At 41.7% G+C, this 17,318-nt stretch overlaps 1 protein-coding gene across 2 annotated transcripts in view; it reads right to left on the bottom strand.

The window, feature by feature from the left end:
* Nucleotides 1–17,318, bottom strand: part of LOC124031626 (rho guanine nucleotide exchange factor 3-like) — a 155,781-nt gene that overhangs the window by 121,626 nt on the left and 16,837 nt on the right. The window contains exon 2 of one of the 2 annotated variants that reach the window (XM_046343106.1): nt 12,313–12,517. The exons of the other annotated variant lie outside the window; for it this stretch is intronic. The gene's annotated coding sequence lies outside the window, so the exon portion shown is untranslated. The remainder of the gene's footprint in view (nt 1–12,312; nt 12,518–17,318) is intronic. 2 annotated transcript variants of the gene reach the window in all.

The following is a 17,318-nucleotide window of genomic DNA, read 5'->3' as shown; positions in this document are numbered from 1 at the left end:
AATAATATTCTAGTCAGTATAGCTGATTAGATTTGTGCTTCAGTTTCCTAAGGGTAACTTAATTATGAGATAAATATAAAATCATAATGTGATGTAAGTGTATATTAATATGATCTTAGTCTATAATCTAATATTATAATACTAATATTATTTTCAGAGATTCTCCTTCTAACTCCCTGGATGAAAGATTGATCCTGTGCGATTCATTGTATGTTTTGATATGAGTCTGTTGCCTAACTTCATCTAGCTCTGTTTTTCATCATCATTCCACAGAATAGTACACTCTTAGAAAAAAAGGTGCTAAGTAGAACCATACAAGGTTCTTCGGTTTGTCCCCATAACCCTTTTTAGTCCTGGGTAGAACCCTTTACTGAGGGTTTTACCTAGAACCCTCTATGAAGGGTTCTACCTAGAACCATTTTATCCTCTGAAGGGTCTTCCTAGAACCGTCTATGAAGGGTTCTACCAAGAACCCTTTTACCTTTGGAGGTTTCTTCAGAGAAACTTTTATGAACGGGTGGAACCCACCCGCCTTATTAGCCTTTAAAATGTAACGATTTCTGACAATACATAACATACACTACCGGTCAAAGGTTTTAGAACACCTACTCATTCAAGGGTTTTTCTTTATTCTTCCTATTTTCTACATTGTAGAATAATAGTGAAGACATCAAAACTATGAAGTAATACATATGGAATCATGTTATAACCAAAAAAAGTGTTAAAATATATTTTATATTTGAGATTCTTCAAATAGCTACCCCTTGCCTTGATGACAGCTTTGCACACTCTTGGCATTCTCTCAACCAGCTTGACCTGGAATGCTTTTCCAACAGTCTTGAAGGAGATCCCACAAATGCTGAGCACTTGTTGGCTGCTTTCCCTTCACTCTGCGGTCCGGCTCATCCCAAACCATCTCAATATGGTTGAGTTCAGGGGATTGTGGAGGCCAGGTCATCTGATGCAGCACTCCATCACTCTCCTTCTTGGTAAAATAGCCCTTACACAGCCTGGAGTTGTGTTGGGTCATTGTCCTGTTGAAAAACAAATGATAGTGCCACTAAACCCAAACCAGATGGGATGGCATATCGCTGCAGAATGCTGTGGTAGACATGCTGCTTAAGTGTGCCTTAAATTAAAAAAATATCACAGATGGTGTCATCAGCAAGCACCCCCACACCATAACACCATAACACCACCACCTCCATGCTTCACGGTGGGAACCACACATGCGGAGATCATCCGTTCATCCACACATCTCACAAAGACACAGAGGTTGAAACAAAAAATCTCCAATTTGGACTCCCGACCAAAGAACACATTTCCACCGGTCTAACGGCCATTGCTCGTGTTTCTTGGCCCAAGAAAGTCTCTTCTTCTTATTGGTGTCCTTTAGTAGGGGTTTCTTTGCAGCAATTCGACCATGAAGGCCTGATTCATGCAGTCAACTCTGAACAGTTGATGTTGAGATGTGTCTGTTACTTGAACTCTGTGAAGCATTTATTTGGGCTGCAATTTCTCAGGCTGGTAGCTCGAATGAACTTATCCTCTGCAGCAGAGGTAACTCTAGGTATTACATTCTGGTGGCGGTCCTCATGAGAGCCAGTTTCATCATAGTGCTTGATGTTTTTTGCGACTGCACTTGAAGAAACATTCGAAGTTCTTGACATTTTCAGAATTGACTGACCTTCATGTCTTAAAGTAATGATGGACTGTCATTTCTCTTTGCTTATTTGAGCTGTTCTTGCCATAATATGGACTATGGACTTGGACTTTTGTGGACTTGGATATGGACTTTTACCAAATAAGACTATATTCTGTATACCACCCCTACCTTGTCACAACACAACTGATTGGCTCAAATGCATTAAGAAGGAAAATAAATTCCACAAATGAACTTTTAAGAAGACATACCTGTTAATTGAAATGCATTCCAGGTGACTACCTCATGAAGCTGGTTGAGAGAATGCCACGAGTGTGCAAAGCTGTCATCAAGGCAAAGGGTGGCTATTTGAAGAATCTCAAATATAAAATATATTTTGATATAATCTATTTAATAGATTTGATGTCTTCACTATTATTCTACAATGTAGAAAATAGTAAAAATAAAGAAAAACCTTTAAATTAGTAGATGTTCTAAAACTTTGGACCGGTAGTGTATACCATAAGGCCCTTCTTTGAGGGCCTAGTTACAGTTGAAATCGGAAGTTTACATACACCTTAGCCAAACACATTTAAACTCAGTTTTTCACAATTTCTGACATTTAATCTGAGTAAAAATTCCCTGTCTTAGGTCAGTTAGGATCACCACTTTATTTTAAGAATGTGAAATGTCAGAATAATAGTAGAGAGATGTCACATACATAAAAAATGGAGCGGCGATGGCTAGAAAGCCGGTGATGTTGACCACCGAATGCCGCCCAAACAAGGAGAGGAGCCGACTTCGGTAGATGTCGTGACAAGAGAAAGATTTATTTCAGCTTTTATTTCTTTCATCACATTCCCAGTGGGTCAGAAGTTTACATACACTCAATTAGTATTTGGTAGCATTGCCTTTAAATTGTTTAACTTGGGTCAAACGTTTTGGGTAGCCTTCCACAATAAGAATTTTGGCCCATTCCTCCTGACAGAGCTAGTGTAACTGAGTCAGGTTTGTAGGCCTCCTTGCTCACACACGCTTTTTCAGTTCTGCCCACACATTTTCTCAGGGCTTTGAGATGGCCTCTCCAATACCTTGACTTTGTTGTCCTTACAACTTTGGAAGTATGCTTGGGGTCATTGTCCATTTGGAAGACCCATTAGCGACCAATCTTTAACTTCCTGACTGATGTTTTGAGATGTTGCTTCAATATATCTACATCATTTTCCCTCCTCATGATGCCATCTATTTTGTGAAGTGCACCTGTCCCTCCTGCAACAAAGCACCCCCACAACATGATGCTGCCACCCCCGTGCTTCACGGTTGGGATGGTGTTCTTCGGCTTGCAAGCCTCCCCCTTTTTCCTCCAGACATAACGATGGTCATTATGGCCAAACAGTTCTATATTTTGTTTCATTAGACCAGAGGATATTTCTCTAAAAAGTACAATCTTTGTTACCATGTGCAGTTGCAAACCGTAGTCTGTCTTTTTTTATGATGGTTTTGGAGCAGTGGCTTCTTCTTTGCTGGGCTACCTTTCAGATTATGTCAATATAGGACTCATTTTACTGTGGATATAGATCATTTTGTACCTGGTCCTTTGCTGCTGTTATGGGTTTGATTTGCACTTTTTGCACCAAAGTACGTTAATCTCTAGGAGACAGAATGCTTCTCCTTCCTGGGCGGTATGACTGCTTCGTGGTCCCATGATGTTTATATTTGCATAACATTGTTTGTTACGCGGTACCTTCAGGCATTTGGAAATTCTCCCAAGGATGAACCAAACTTGGCTGATTTCTTTTGATTTTCCCATGATGTCAAGCAAAGAGGCACTGAGTTTGAAGGTAGGCCTTGAAATACATCCACAGGTATACCTCCAATTGACTCAAATTATGTCAATTAGCCAATCAGAAGCTTCTAAAACCATGACAACATCTTCTGGAATTTTCCAAGCTGTTTATAGGCACAGTCAACTTAGTATATGTAAACTTCTGAGTGTGAAAATAATCTGTGAAATAATCTGTCTGTATTGTTGGTGAAATTACTTGTGTCATGCACATGGTAGATATCCTAACCGACTTGCCAAAACTATCGTTTGTTAACAAGAAATTTGTGGAGTGGTTTAAAAACTAGTTTTAATGACTCAAATCTAAGTGTATGTAAACTTCCGACTTTAACTGTATATCCTAACACAGTGGTGTTGGGAATCTCCTGGTTTACAGGCCACATCACACCTGCAAATTACCTCATGCTGCCTTGCAAAGTGATGTGTAATTCCTATTGGAATCCAGAGTTAGGTTGTCCAACAAGTGGAATTGTTGATTACTCAAAACCTGCATTCAGAATGACTGACTATTAAGACTACCCTAGTCATCTAAACTGGAACAACCATCTCAGTAACAGTTGCAATAAATCCAATTACTAACAGATTGGATTAGTTTAGATATTTCAGTAAAACAAACAATTCTTAAAATCTCCCTGCAATAGAGGATGCTGGGAAATATTATATATGGTTCTATGTAGAACCCCTTCTTGCCTTCCAAACAATCCTTCTTGCCTTCCAAAGAATCCTTCTTGCCTTCCAAACAATCCTTCTTGCCTTCCAAACAATCCTTCTTGCCTTCCAAAGAATCCTTCTTGCCTTCCAAACAATCCTTCTTGCCTTCCAAACAATCCTTCTTACCTTCCAAACAATCCTTCTTGCCTTCCAAACAATCCTTCTTGCCTTCCAAACAATCCTTCTTGCCTTCCAAACAATCCTTCTTGCCTTCCAAACAATCCTTCTTGCCTTCCAAACAATCCTTCTTGCCTTCCAATGAATCATGAAAGAACCCTTTCTTCCAAAAACAGTTATTAGGATGTTAAAGGTTCTAAGTAGAAACCTTTGGCTTACAAAGAACCCTTCCCAAAAAGGGTTATTTGATCAAAATGGTTCTTGGTAGAAGCCTATCCCTCCACAAGAGTGTATATCTGATCATTCCATGTGTTGTTGGTTCATAGAAGAGTGCGTGCTTCTTTACATACAGTTCCTTCAGAAAGTATTCATACCACTTGACTCATACCACTTGACTTGTTGTGTTACAGCCTGAATTTAAAATGTATTAAATGTATTTTTTATTCACTCATCTACACACAATACCCCTAAATAACAACGTAGAAACATGTTTTTCGAATTTTAGCAAATTTATTGAAAATGAAATACAGAAAAATCTTATTTACACACAGTGGCATGATACTAAATGTTATCAGATCTTCAACAAAAACCTAATATTAGATAAAGGGACCCTGATTTTATGAATAACAAAATAAAAGTATACTTATTTTATTGATTTAATTAACAAAGTTATGCAACACCCAATTCCCCTGTGTGAAAAAGTGATTTCCCTCTTACACTCAGTAAGTGGTTGTGCCACCTTTTAGCTGCAATGACTGCAACCAAATGCTTCCTGTAGTTGTTGATCAGTCTCTCACATCGCTGTGGAGGAATGTTGGCCCACTCTTGCCTGCAGAACTGCTTTAACTCAGCAACATTTGTGAGTTTTCAAGTACGTGTTTTGGGTCATTATCTTGCTGCATGACCCAGCTGCGTTTCCGCTTCAGCTCACAGAAGGATGGCCTGACGTTCTCCTGCAGAATTCTCTGATACAGAGCAGAATTCATGATTCCTTCTATCAAAGCATGTCATCCAGGTCCGTTGGTATGAGGTTCTTACTATGGAATGCAGTGTTTGGTTTTCGCAAGACATAATGGGACCCATCTCGTCCAAAATACAAATCAGTTGTGTGTAGAGTACAACTTCAGCTATCTAAACAGAACTAGAATGGCATTTCTAGTGCAATGGTCTATTTGCCCATATCTAAGGATTTGTCTTCTAACACACTGACATGCACAGCTCTCTGGGTGAGGTTCTGTCTGTCTAGCAAACTAGCAAACTGACATGCACAGCTCTCTGGGTGAGGTTCTGTCTGTCTAATACACTGACGTGCACAGCTCTCTGGGTGAGGTTCTGTCTAACACACTGACATGCACAGCTCTCTGGGTGAGATTCTGTCTGTCTAGCAAACTAGCAAACTGACATGCACAGCTCTCTGGGTGAGGTTCTGTCTGTCTAGCAAACTAGCAAACTGACATGCACAGCTCTCTGGGTGAGATTCTGTCTGTCTAGCAAACTAGCAAACTGACATGCACAGCTCTCTGGGTGAGGTTCTGTCTGTCTAACACACTGACGTGCACAGCTCTCTGGGTGAGGTTCTGTCTGTCTAACACACTGACAACCACTAAGCAAAAAGGCAGTAACTGCTCATAGCGTGGAACTGAGAAAACTGGCTTTTACATTCTCCAGCCAAATTAATTCTAGGGAGGTTGGAGATGTAGTGAATCTGTTGTCTTACTGTAAGCAATTTGTTAATTCATGTTGACCCTGACCTCTGACATGACCTTTGACCCTTAAATTGCAGTTACTGCCTTCTTCCTTGGCATGATATTTTACAAATTGCAGGGTAATACCAAAACAAAAAGCAGTATCTGCCATTTTAATTTGTTAGTTTACTATACTTCTCATTTGTGCTATTAATAAAATAGCAGTGTAATTACTGACAGTGTAACAGGGTTGAAACGGCATCCTTTGTGTGTCTTTGTTCTTCAATCCACTAAGATGCCAGTTACATTTACATGGAGACGTAGGTTCTGCATCAGTCACATAACATACTGTGTTTTACATGTTGCCCATGTCTTTTTATAAGAATAAATGTGAAAAGCAGCACTGCAATTGTTTGAATTACATGAAAGGATTACCTATCTTGCAATATATAAAGATGTATTGGAACATGATAGAAGTATGATGTAAGGTAATACTAATTATAAACAATTAGCATGAGATTGCAAATTTAATTATTTGAATATATTTAAAAAATATATATATATATTTAGTTACATAGACCGTTTTGAATAAATAACAGCTGTAAAAATGTATTTTAAACAGATTTACATTTTCATATTAATAAGAGAACACAAACGACATTTACAGTAGCTACAATGAATAAAATGCTGAATAGTTACATTTTATTTTTAAGTATCATTTTCATTTCATTATTAAGTAAACCTACAGTGCTCTTCCATATCACTCCTCATCGTCAGCAATGCTGTTCACAGTCAAGGCATTCCAGAACTTAGATTTGCAGGCATCAGAGGACACAGCTTGGTGATGATGTCCATCTTCTTGGACTCTTATTGCCCTATTGCTTATTTAGATTGCATGGATGGACATTGACAGGAAAAAAACTAGTATTGACGTGGTTGTACAGTCCTAATGCAACCTCACATGGCAACGTTGATTCACATAGATACTAGAATCATCTAGGCCAGAGGGATTGGTGGAAGTCATTTTTGCAAAACAGTATTTTCCCGCTTTCATGTAATGATGGCACCTAAGCAGACACATTGAGCACACATTGGGCATGCCACAGCTTGTTGTGCTAATTACAGTGGCTTGTGAAAGTATTCACCCCCCCCCCCTGGCATTTTTCCTATTGAATTGCCTTACAACCTGGAATTAAAATATATATATATTTTAGGTTTGTATCATTTGATTTACACAACATGTCACCTTGAAGATGCAACATATTTTTTCTTGTGAAACAAACAAGACAAAAAAATTGAGAACTTGAGCGTGCGTAACTATTCAACCCCCCCAAAGTCAATACTTTGTAGAGCCACATTTTGCAACAATTAGCACTACAAGTCTCTTGGGGTATGTCTCTTTAAGCTTAGCACAAATTGCCATTAGGATTTTTGCCCATTCTTCAATTAAAAACTGCTCCAGGTCCTTCAAGTTGGATGGGTTCCGCTTGTGTACAGTAATCTTTAAGTCTTACCACAGATTCTCAATTGGATTGAGGCCTGGGATTTGACTAGGCCATTCCAAGACATTTAAATGTTTCCTCTTAAACCACTTGAGTGTTGCTTTAGTAGTATGCATAGGGTCATTGTCCTGCTGGAAGGTGAACCTCCGTCCCAGTCTCAAATCTCTGGAAGACTGAAACAGGTTTCCCTCAAGAATTTCAACTGTATTTAGCGCCATCCGTCATTCCTTCAATTCTGAAGCAATGTTTTTTTCTAGTCACTCTTCCGTAAAGCCCAGCTCTGTGGAGTGTACGGCTTAAAGTGGTCCTATGGACAGATACTCCAATCTCCACTGTGGAGCTGTGCAGCTCGTTCAGGGTTATCTTTGGTCTCTTTGCTGCCTCTCTGGTTCATGCTCTCCGTGCCTGGTCCGTGAGTTTTGGTGGGCGGCCCTCTCTTGGCAGGTTTGTTCTGGTGCCATATTCATATTTTTTTAAATAATGCATTTAATGGTGCTCTGTGGGATGATCAAAGTTTAGTATATTTTTTTATAACCCAACCCTGATCTTTACTTCTCCACAACTTTGTCCCTGACCTGTTTGGAGAGCTCCTTGGTCTTCATGGTGTCGCTTGCAACAACATAGGAAAAACGCCAAGGGGGATGAATACTTTTGCAAGGCACTGTACATACACCACCAACAAAGGTAATGGATAAAATGTTGGATTTCAACTTTCCTGACCGGGACAGTCACTCAATACTGGAAGATAAAAGATAGCCAGAAACCCTGGACATGTCAGTAGATATATTATGAATGAGGTAGCAATGCTGTGTGTGTGCTCAACCAGAAAATGAGTGAGCGTGGCTTTTGACAATTCAGTATGCGGTGCACGTCTAACTGACTGTCAGCTGGCTAGAGATCGTTTGTGTGGTGGAATGTTACTGATTCAAATAGCCCATTGAATGTCAGAATAAAAGTATAGGGATTATATTCGTTATAGGGATAAGAGATTTATAGCTAGTATAAATTACTGGGAGCAGGTAGCAGAAATATATTGCTTCATGCTAGCTAGGTAGGTTTTTACGCTTTGGTAGGGGCGAGTCAGTTCCAGCTGGGTGGCTGTCACTGGCTAGAAATCGTGTGTGTGGTGTACTGATTCAAAGAAACCATCAGATGATATTTCAGAATATAATTTATTATAGGGCTAATAGATTAGTATAAATTTGCAGATCTCCTCTTATGGGAGCCAGTAGCATTGTTAGTCTATGCTCGCTAGCTAGTTAGTGAGGTTCTGTCTAACACACTGACATGCACAGCTCTCTGGGTGAGGTTCTCTCTTCATGTCTCCAGTGGGTGATGAAGTCCCTTCCATCTATGCAATGTATTACAGGTTATGGACATGAGTGCATGACATTCCATCCTGGATATGACAGAGTTTGCCTCACGGGTCTGGCAGGCAGAGTTGAATAACTACAGGCAGATGTGAGATGCAGGAGGATGACCATCTTCTCATACTGAGTAACCTACATAGAGTAATATGAGAAGAATGCAATTGCTCAACTTGTGTAGATATTCTAAACAAACTGTTTTGATAACTTTCAAGCGTATCGCTTCCATATAGAATAAACCAACCATAACACAAAACGGTAGAAGCAGTGATCTGCTAACATAACAATGTGCAAATATTACACCTCTCTTTCATCTTTTGCTGTCATTCACAGCCAATACAGATACTGTACATTTCAACGGTTTGTCTGGTGGTGCTGGGGCTACCTTGCCAAATGACGTCAGTCGTTATTCCTTCCTGTGTTGTGTCCCCCCCCCCATGATAGTACCATTCGATTCAAGTACATTTTTATGCTGAGTTTCAAATTCAGTATCAACTTGTCTTTCCTTCAGTTAGATGACTCCACAACCAAAGCCTCTCTCCTGTCCTCCATCTGTAGAAAACACGCAGCATCATTTGATTCAAAACGCATCATATGGGGATGATTTCTGACAGTTACATATGAAAACACGATTGATGACAAGCAAAACATTTTGGGACTATGTCAATAATGGACTAATGAAACAAATACTAAAAGATTGTTTTTGGGTGGAGTTTGCCTTTAACCTTTGTTATTTTACACCTTAGCCCTTGAGCAGGAAATTACCATAAATGGACTGGGGTCTAATGAGCACAGGCTATGTCTGTGATTCACTCAGAACTCTCAGGGGAGTTCTGCTTCCATTGTTCCATACATACTACTGTACTCCCCTATTCCCCTTGCATGTTTCATGTAATCCATTAAAAGCAAAGTAATGGAAAGCTCCATAACTAAAGATGAACAAATATCATGCAGAATATGAACATTTGCCAAAACAGCACTTCAGAATGCAAGATAAGGATATTTAAAAATACTTTTAGATAAAATGGTGACAGTACAATGCATCTTGAAAATGGATGGCTAGAACAGGCCTGGTGAGAATAGGGTGACTGTTTCCATCTGTTGAGAAAGGGCAGACAAAATGCCACAACTTCACTCATGTTCCTCCATTCAACAGTCAATCCCCCTCTCAGTAAAACAAATCTCTGGAGCCATCTAGTGGTCAAAAGGTGCCCAACATCAACCAATGCATCTCTAGTCTACACTGAACAGTTATGCAGTTATGACAGAGTAGGGCCAGGAGTTTTCCTGATCAACAGAGTTATTTTTTTTCTAACCAGGGGACCTGACTTGGAACAACTCATGGCCCAGTAACAGCATATGAGGGAAGATGAACCTTCCCTTTAAAACAAAACTAACCCACTACAGGCCATAACTGACTGTCAGGTTTCAAAAGTCAATCTAAGAAAACATACTATACTTCTTCCTGGGCTATACTCGGCCTTGTCTCAGGGTCGTAAGTTAGTGGTCTGTTGATATCCTTTAAGTTGTGTGTGGGGTGTGCTTTGGCAAAGTGGGTGGGGTTATATCCTTTCTGGTTGGCCCCTGGATGAAGCCACAGTGTCTCCCTAGGTTCCTGTCTTCTAAGGAGTGTTTCCTATGGAATGGTATCAAACACCTGGAAACCATGTGTTTGATGTATTTGATTCCATTCCACCTACTCCGCTCCAGTCATTACCACAAGCCCATTCTACACACAATACCCCATATTGACAAAGTGGAAACATTTTTTTTTCCATTTTAGAAAATGTATTGAAAATCAAATACAGAAATAACTAATTTACATAAGCATTCACATCTGAGTCAATACATGTTAGAATCACCTTTGGCAACAATTAGAGCTGTGAGTCTTTCTGGGTAAATCTCTAAGAGTTTGTAAACCTAGATTGTACAATATTTTCCCAATATTCTTTTCAGAATTCTTTTCAGAAAGCTCTGTCAAATTGGTTGTTGATCATTACTAGACAGCCATTTTCAGGTCTTTCCATTGGTTTTTAAGCTGATTTAAGTCAAAACTGTAACTAGGCCACTCAGTAACATTCAATGTCGTCTTGGCAAGGAACTCCAGTGTATATTTGGCCTTGTGTTTTACATTAGGTTTATTGTCCTGCTGAAAGGTAAATTTGTTCACAGTGTATGTTGGAAGGCAGATTGAACCAGGTTTTACCAGGATTTTGCCTGTGCTTAGCTCTATTCCGTTTCTCTTTGTCCTAAAAAGCTCCCTAGTACTTGCCGATGACAAGCATACCCATAACATGATGCAGCCACCACCATGCTTGAAAATATGAAGAGTGGTACTTAGTGATGTGTTGTGTTGGATTTACTCCAAACATAACACTTTGTATTCAGGACATAAAGGTCATTTTAACTTATACATACGAACAACAACTTACTGACGAACACAAACAATGACTACATCTCATCTGCTCAGACCTACATAATCACATCCCCATTTCAAGTGCCTCCATTATTGTTTGCCACTTGGCCTTAAATTGTCTCAATTTGTTTTTCTCAGTTGCCCAAACTATTTAAAAATGTAAATAATAAATAATTTGTGAATAACATTTGGAACATCTTTATCCTTTAGAAACTTTTGAATGCAATGTTAACTGTATATTATTTTATATTTTTGTTGTTGATGTAGTTTTTTATTTGTTCTCACTTTTGTTTATTGTTTATTTCACTTTCTTTGGTAATGTAAAGATATGTAAGATGTAAACAGAGTAAGATGGCGCAGGCAGACATGGCATCTCTGCTTCTAGCTCCTAAGCAACTTTGCAGTATTTTGTCTTTTTGTTTGTTATTTCTTACATTATTAGCCCAGAATGTTTTTGTGTTATTACATACAGTCAGAGCAGCGGTAACTCACCAGCATTACGACCAGGAATATGGCTTTCACTAATTGGATCCTTTGATCATACCCCCAGGGTATGATCAATTACCCCAGGGTAATTGAACTTATCCCAGAGGCTGCTCCAAGTCGCCGCCGGCGGAGAAGTGTTATTCGGAGTGGACTTCTAGTCCAACTCAGGAACTGAGCACACCATCCACCACTTCCGAGTATATTACTCACTAATGGTCAGTCTCTGTCACGTTCTGACCTTAGTTATTTTATTATGTCTTTGTTTTAGTATGGTCAGGGCGTGAGTTGGGTGGGTTGTCTATGTTAGTTTTTCTATGATTTGGGATTGCTGTGTTCGGCCTGGTATGGTTCTCAATCAGAGGCAGCTGTCAATCGTTGTCCCTGATATAGAATCATACTTAGGTAGCCTGGTTTCACTTTTGAGTTGTGGGTGTCAGTGTTTGCTCCACACGATACTGTTTCGGTTGAGTTATTTCACATTGTCGTTTATTGTTTTTGTTTCAGTCTTCACGTTTCTTATTAAATATCAAGATGAACACTTACCCCGCTGCTCTTTGGTCCTCTCCTTCATACGACGACCGTTACACTCTGGACAATAAAGTAGACGAGCTCAGGGCGAAGATCTTCTTCCAGAGAGACATCAGGGACCGTAACATACTCTGTTCCACAGAATCATGGCTCTCTTGGGATATACTGTCCCCACATATATTGTCCTCAGTTCATCGTGCAGACAGGAACAAAGAACTCTCTGGGAAGAAGAAAGGCGGGGTGTATGCTTCATGATTAACTACTCATGGTGTGATTGTGATAACATACAGAAAGTCCTTTTGTTCACCCGACCTAGACTACCTCACAATCAAATGTATTACCTCCCAAGGAAATTATCTTTAGTTATAGTCACAGCCGTGTACATTCCCCCTCAAGCCGATACCACGACGGTCCTCAATGAACTACACTGGACTTTTTGTAAACTGTAAATCAGCTGTGGATTTTAACAAAGCAAATTTGATGAAAACGCTACCGAAGTTCTATCAACACATTGACAAATGCCTATAATGCCCTCCCACGCCCTGCCTTTGGCAAATCAGATCACAACTCCATTTTCCTCCTTTCTTCCTATAGGCAGAAACTCAAACAGGAAGTACACATGCTACGGTCACATGTGCCTTCTCTACCTCACCCTCGCTCATCAACTCATCCCTGACCGTTGGCTACGTCCCTTCCGTCTTCAAGAGCGAGAGTTGCTACGGTCTATTCAACTGTGGTTGGACCAATTGAAATCCATGCTTGGAGATTGTTTTGATCACGCGGACTGGGATATGTTCCGGGTAGCCTCTGAGAATAACATTGACGCTTACATGGATACGGTAACTGAGTTAATCAGGAAGTGTATATGGGATGTTGTTCCCACTGTGACAATTAAAACCTACCTAAACCAGAAACTGTGGATCGATGGCAACATTTGCGCAAAACTGAAAGCGCGAACCACCGCAATTAACCATGGCAAGGTGAGTGGGAATACGGTCTACTACAAACAGTGTAGTTATTCCCTCCATAAGACAATCAAACAGGCAAAACGTCAGTACAGAGACAAAGTGGAGTCACAATTCATCGGCTCAGACACGAGACTTATGTGGCAGGGTCTACAGACAATCACGGATTACAAAGTGAAAACCAACATGTTGCGGACACCGATGTCTTGCTCCCAAGCTAAAAACCTTCTTTGCCCGCTTTGAGATTAACACAGTGCCACCGGCGCAGCCCGTCCCCAAGGATTGTAGCTTCTCGTTCTCCATGGCCAACGTGAGTAAGACATTTAAGCGTGTTAACCCTTGCAAGGCTGCCGGCCCAGATGGCATCACCAGCCACGTCCTGAGAGCATGTGCAGACCTGCTGGCTGGAATGTTTACGGACATATTCAATCTCTCCCATATTCCAGTCTGCTGTCCCCACTTGCTTCAAGATGTCCACCATTGTTCCTGTACCCAAGAAAGCAAAGGTAACTGAACTAAATGACTATCGCCCCATAGCACTCGCTTCTGTCATCATGAAGTTTTTTGAGAGGCTAGTTAAGGATCATATCACCTCTACCTTACCTGACACCCCAGACCACTACAATTTGCTTACCACCCCAATAGATCCACAGACGATGCAATCACCATCACACTGCCCTATCTCAAATGGAGGAATACCTATGTCAGAATTCTGTTCATTGACTACAGCTCAGCCTTCAACACCATAGTACCTTTCAAGCTCATCATGAAGCTCATCACAGCACCCGATGTCACAGAAAGGGCAAAAAGATCATCAAGAACATCAACCATCTGAGCCACGGCCTGTTCACCCCACTATCATCCAGAAGGCGCGGTCAGTACAGGTGCATCAAAGCTGGGACCGATTGCCTGAAAAGCTGCTTCTATCTCAAGGCCATCAGACTGTTAAATAGTCATCACTAGCCGGCTACCACCCAGTTACTCAAACCTGCACCTTAGAGGCTGCTGCCCTGTATACATAGACATGGAATCACTGGCCACGTTAATAATCGAACACTAGTCACTTTAAAAATGTTTACATACTGCTCATCTCATATGTATATACGGTATTCTTTCTACTGGATTTTGCCACTCTGACATTGATTGTCCTAATAGTTATATATTTTTAATTCAATTATTTTACTTTTAGATTTGCGTATTGTTGTGACTTGTTAGATACTATTGCACTGTTGGAGCTAGGAACACAAGCATTTCACTACACACGCAATAACATCTGCTAAATATGTGCATGTGACCAATAAATTTGATTTGATTCTAATGTTTCCCATGCTAATAAAGCCACTTTGAATTGAATTGAGAGAGCGAGAGAGAGAAGGGAGCAAGAGAAGGGAGGGGCACCGTGAAAGATTCACAGTGCTCTGTTGCCTGATCTCGTTCACTTTACCTGGGTCAGGAAAGGAAAGTCAACTCTCACACACACACACTCCCCCCTTACAGCTGCTTCCTGAGCAATGTGTGCCCTCCTAACCCCACCCAACATTCTTCAGCATTGCAACTCCTGGGAACACACGATACACCTCGCGAGGTACACAATATAACTTCAACTCCACACCTCATAAGATCATAAACAACTGATTAATAAAACCCATGGCGGTCGCCGACGGCCTTTCTTTAAATTAGTATAGCGGCCCGCTAACGGCCTTGTTATTCTCACAATATCTGTGTCAATATTGCAAAATGAACTTGCTTACAACTTGTCATCCACCAGAAAATAGGGCATGCAATCATTTGATATTCGCAATTGTAAATGAGAACTTGTTCTCAACTTGTCATGTTTGTCATTTATTATCATGTCTTGTCCCTGTGCTCCCCATGCTATTCGTTTCCCTCTGCTGGTCTTATTTGGTTCTTTCCCTCCTTCTATCCCTCTCTCTCCCCCTCCCTCTCTCACTCTCTCGCTCTCTCTTCTCTCTATCGTTCCGTTCCTGCTCCCAGCTGTTCCTATTCCCCTAATCATCATTTAGTCTTCCCACACCTGTTCCCGATCCTTTCCCCTGATTAGAGTCCCTATTTATTCCTTTGTGATCCGTTCCTGTCCCGTCGGTTCCTCGTTTTGTATTCACCATGCTGTGATTGTGTTTCGCCCTGTCCTGTCGTGTTTTTTGCCTTCATCAGATGCTGCGTGTGAGCAGGTGGCTCTATCAACTACGGCCTGCGCCTACCCGAAGCGACCTGCAGTCTGTGGCCGCTTCTCTAGTTATTCCCCTCTACAGACTAGAGGATTTTTGTTATTCCCTGTTTGGATTTAAATAAACTCTGTTTCTGTTAAGTCGCTTTTGGGTCCTCTTTCACCTGCATGACAGAAGGAACCGACCTAGGAATGGACCCAGCGACTTCAGACGCTCGTTACACTGCCGTCGAGATCCAAGGAGCCATGCTCGGCAGACACGAGCAGGAATTGTCTGCTGCTCGCCATGCCGTGGAGAACCTGGCCGCTCAGGTTTCCGACCTCTCTGGACAGTTCCAGAGTCTACGTCTCGTGCCACCTGTTACTTCCTGGCCTGCCGAGCCTCCAGAACCTAGGGTTAATAACCCACCTTGCTACTCCGGGCAGCCCACTGAGTGCCGCTCCTTTCTCACGCAGTGTGAGATTGTGTTCTCTCTCCAACCCAACACATACTCTAGAGAGAGAGCTCGGGTTGCTTACGTCATTTCACCCCTTACTGGCCGGGCTCGAGAATGGGGCACAGCTATCTGGGAGGCAAGGGCTGATTGCTCTAACAAATTCCAGAACTTTAAAGAGGAGATGATTCGGGTTTTTGACCGTTCAGTTTTTGGTGGGGAGGCTTCTAGGGCCCTGGCTTCCTTATGCCAAGGTGAACGGTCCATAACGGATTATTCCATTGAGTTTCGCACTCTTGCTGCCTCTAGTGAGTGGAACGAGCCGGCGCTGCTCGCTCGTTTTCTGGAGGGACTCCACGCAGTGGTTAAGGATGAGATTCTCTCCCGGGAGGTTCCTTCAGATGTGGACTCTTTGATTGCTCTCGCCATCCGCATAGAACGACGGGTAGATCTTCGTCACCGGGCTCGTGGAAGAGAGCTCGCATCAACGGTGTTTCCCTGCTCCGCATCGCAACCATCTCCCTCCTCTGGCTTTGAGACTGAGCCCATGCAGCTGGGAGGGATTCGCATCTCGAATAAGGAGAGGGAACGGAGGATCACCAACCGCCTGTGCCTCTATTGCGGAGTTGCTGGACATTTTGTTAATTCATGTCCAGTAAAAGCCAGAGCTCATCTGTAAGCGGAGGGCTACAGGTGAGCGCAACTACTCAAGTCTCTCCATCAAGGTCCTGTACTACTTTGTCGGTCCACCTACGCTGGACCGGTTCGGTGCTACATGTAGTGCCTTGATAGACTCTGGGGCTGAGGGTTGTTTCATGGACGAAGCATGGGTTCGGAAACATGACATTCCTTTCAGAGAGTTAGATAAGCCTACGCCCATGTTCGCCTTAGATGGTAGTCATCTTCCCAGTATCAGATTTGAGACACTACCTTTAACCCTCACAGTATCTGGTAACCACAGTGAGACTATTTCTTTTTTGATTTTCCGTTCACCGTTTACACCTGTTGTTTTGGGTCATCCCTGGCTAGTATGTCATAATCCTTCTATTAATTGGTCTAGTAATTCTATCCTATCCTGGAACGTTTCTTGTCATGTGAAGTGTTTAATGTCTGCCATCCCTCCCGTTTCTTCTGTCCCTACTTCTCAGGAGGAACCTGGCGATTTGACAGGAGTGCCGGAGGAATATCATGATCTGCGCACGGTCTTCAGTCGGTCCCGAGCCAACTCCCTTCCTCCTCACCGGTCGTATGATTGTAGTATTGATCTCCTTCCGGGGACCACTCCTCCTCGAGGTAGACTATACTCTCTGTCGGCTCCCGAACGTAAGGCTCTCGAGGATTATTTGTCTGTGTCTCTTGACGCCGGTACCATAGTGCCTTCTTCTTCTCCGGCCGGGGCGGGGTTCTTTTTGTTAAGAAGAAGGACGGTACTCT

This window comes from Oncorhynchus gorbuscha, linkage group LG03, assembly GCF_021184085.1.
Source record: "Oncorhynchus gorbuscha isolate QuinsamMale2020 ecotype Even-year linkage group LG03, OgorEven_v1.0, whole genome shotgun sequence".
Lineage (NCBI taxonomy): Eukaryota > Metazoa > Chordata > Actinopteri > Salmoniformes > Salmonidae > Oncorhynchus > Oncorhynchus gorbuscha.
Note: the sequence above shows the minus strand (reverse complement) of the source record. Positions and strands in the feature narration are given on the sequence as shown.